This window comes from Symphalangus syndactylus, chromosome 12, assembly GCF_028878055.3.
Source record: "Symphalangus syndactylus isolate Jambi chromosome 12, NHGRI_mSymSyn1-v2.1_pri, whole genome shotgun sequence".
NCBI lineage: Eukaryota > Metazoa > Chordata > Mammalia > Primates > Hylobatidae > Symphalangus > Symphalangus syndactylus.
The window spans coordinates 43,218,233-43,221,817 of NC_072441.2; positions in this window are offsets into that span (position 1 = coordinate 43,218,233).

A 3,585-nucleotide genomic window follows, 5' to 3' on the forward strand; every position below is an offset into this window, starting at 1 on the left:
CTAGAAAGGTCTTTGCCCTCCAGAGTTCAGGACAAGTGGGCACAGAATGGTATGATGTGCAGCATGCTTATTTGGATGATACCTTGATAATTCCATTGGTCCCAGTATTGTTCTTGTTGCATTATACTAAGGTTAACTTGTGGAAAAGGGAATAATTGTGAAATCATAATTTGATAAGATATTAAGGTCATTTTGGAATGCCGTGGCATTTATCCAGTGGGCCAACACTGATTCAGAATGACTCTCAGTCATTATAATGCAGCCAGTCATGCTGAATTTGACAGCAGTTCTCCATTCAGATTTGTGAAACCTCCCATTTGGTGAGTAAGTTGGCAAATATAAATTTTTCTCCTTTCTCCCTGAAGGATGAAGACTTAGCCTCTGCTTCTGAATTTCTGCCCCTGCCATGGGGTGATGGAAATGCCTGAGGCTCTGTCGCTGTCATTTGCTTTGCCACCCTTCCATACCCACCATATGTTTGCACCAGTGGTGTTCACAGATCTTTCTGAAAGCCAGGCCTTCTCCTCTCTAGCCTTGGTTCCTAAATAGGTGGTGAAACCTGATCTGCTGTCCTTCATTCACTCAACAATGATTTACTAAATATTCATGGCACAGAGAGGGACAAGACTGACAGAAGGGGATTGGGCTCATCACCAATCACTCTGAGCTCTGGGCAGGCTAAGGATTTGATGCCACTTCACACTGGTATTCATTAAATATTTGTTCACAGTGTTTTTAAGTGGAGTAGTGAAGCACTATATGGAAAAAGAGTAGCAAAAGAGCCCTCTGGGTCCTCCTTTCGCCAGTTTCTGACCTGAAGGAAATAGACTCATGATATTTTCTTCCAGCCACGTTCAATACCATCCTTGAGAAAGGTTCAGTAGGTACTATTTTTGTTTAATCTAGTTAAGTTTCCAGAGATCTAAATACCCCATTGATGAATCCATACGTAGTAGCTGCTATAATATCTAGGACCTTAATCTAACCCATGAAAGAGACATTGGGATACATCCTGGGATGCCGATAAATGAGATACTGCCCCAGCCCTCAAAGAATTGCAGGCAATAGCTTCACATATATTAATAAACAATGTAAATGAAATATTAGTAAATGACTTCCTGGAACACAGATGAAGGAGCAACAAATTCAGCCTGTGCTGGTCTGGATGGGTCATAGAGGTGATTCCACTTGATCCAGAATGGGACAGATGATGCAGTGGGATGTTCTTTTTTTAAATCCATCCGTTATTTATGATTTTGAATTTTTCAAACTGATGAAATGGGAGGCTTTAATTTTACATAGTAAAGCCTTAAACTTATACAATTGCCCGAGGCAGGGTGAATGAGTATGATATTCCAGTGATTCCTGCCATAGCTGTCCTGCCAAACAAGGTCCCAGTGACTATGCCTTTAACCCAGTTCAGGTCCTTTGACCAGAGATTCTTGATATCTTGCTAGATCTTTCCTAAGATTTAACTATCCCTACAAGACAAATATACCCAAATGGAAAACGAGGCTCAAATTCCAAAATTGTATAGTAGTTCTTTGTGCACTACGAAAAGTTTGTTTTGTCAAATCCACCATCTCTCCTGACCAGAAAGAAACAAGAACATCAAGAGTAAGATCCTTTGGGGCTTTTTGTTTTTCTATCAGAAAGCTGATTGCTGCTGTGTTGTTCCTTAATCCTCAGTCACTTGGGAGCCATTCCTTACATGTCCTTCATTGGGAGCCTTCCTTTCTGGAGGAAGCTCTTATTTGAGAAAGAAGAGAATTCTCAGTGTTATACTTATCTCCAAATCTTCCAGAATACCCTTTTATTTTTAGGTTATCTTGGAATTGACTTTTTAAGTTAAAATACACCCGTCTTTTGTCCTTCCTCTGGAGAGAGAATGTTTTTGAAGGGAGTAGATTAGCTAGTTGTGTAACACTCATTAGCATAGCAAGCTGGCGGACTTGCTGACGCAGGCCGCCTGCCTCAGCAGCTGGGTCGGTCAGAATTGCTTTAACAATCTTTGTCCTCTTTTTATCCTGCCTAATATGGACTATTTATGCTATTCTAAGAAGCATTGTCATTTAGTATTTCACATTTCATTCTTCCAACTTGGTACTTTTGTGTTTTGCTAAGGAGGAAGAAAGGTGATAAGTTTGCTTATAGTTTCTAAAATTGGTTTGAATTATTTGGTTTTATCCTCAATAAAGAAACTCAGCTATATTTTGTTATTTACTTTACTTGACAGCAGTGGCTTAACCCTGAGATGACAAATTGTCATTATGAGAGAGCTGTCATTTATATCTTCTCAGCAAAATACTCCTCTGGTTTAGGTAAATGTTAAATAGGAGAGAGGAATGAAATGCATTAGTAAATATGCTGAAAAATGTTCAGTTCAACTCAAAGAAATGCCAAATAAAGCAACAATAAGATCATTTTTCACGTATGGATTAGCAATTTTTTTAAAATAATGATTTCTAAATCTGGTGAGGTGCTACTCATACATTGTTGACAGGAAAGAAAATTGGTATAAACTTTCTGAGAAATAATTTGATGCTGTATATCAGAGGCCTTAAAATGTTTATGCTCTTTTGACCTAATTCCTTCATTTTTGAAGTATATGCAAAAAAAACATATGAAGAGTACTGAGATGTTTACAACATTATTAGTAATAAAAGAAGGAAAATTGAAAATTTAGTAGGGGAATGATATCGTAAACTAGGACATATCCATGTGTGAACTATATGCTTCCATCAAAAATGATGCTTAAAGAAACTTCATAGCAGTATCAAAAAAGCCTGTGATATATAAGTGGCAAAGAAAGGCCTCAGTATTGTGCCATTGAATTGTACAATGGCATAATTGTATAAAACTAGTAGGTCAGCAAAAATTAAAAACTGGACAAAGAAAACTATCCCAAATGTTGTCTTTCACCACGTTTCCCCTATTTAAAAAGCATAGATACTTTCAGTTTGTTTTTCTGTCTTACATTTGTAAAATCAGTGGTACTCATGTGTAATGCTATCTTATTCTCCATTAAAAATTCAGTGTTTATGTTTTGTGCCTTGTAAGCTACTGTTGTGATGAAGTAAAATGTGTAGTTTGTGACAGTGATTTGTTTCTCTCCCGGAGTAATAGTTAACCTCTTCTGTGAGAAGTCAGAAGGTGATCTCTTTAATGCTTTCTTTTTAACTAAGTTATCTTTTGTATGTTTCATAAAATTATTACATATGTTGGAAATTTTAGAACCATATCAGTGGATAAATTATCTTGCAGTCCTATGATGCGTAAAATATAACAATATGCTTGTGATTTCTCCTTAGGAATTTTTCAAATTGAGACTAATTGCAGAGGTTCCAGTTGACCAGCATTCATAGGGTAAGATTAACATCCTGAATTGTAAACACATGGTAAAGATAATTACAATTAAGTTGGTAGCTTGGGGCAAATAAATACTGAATACTTAGTATGTAAAAGAGATTACTGTTCTTACAGATGTTTTGAGTAAAATCTTTCTGAGGTTTTTAAACCAGTTAATAAACAGAAAATTACATCTGTATACGTTTTAGTAAAAATGTCATCTTCCTACCTTTTGTG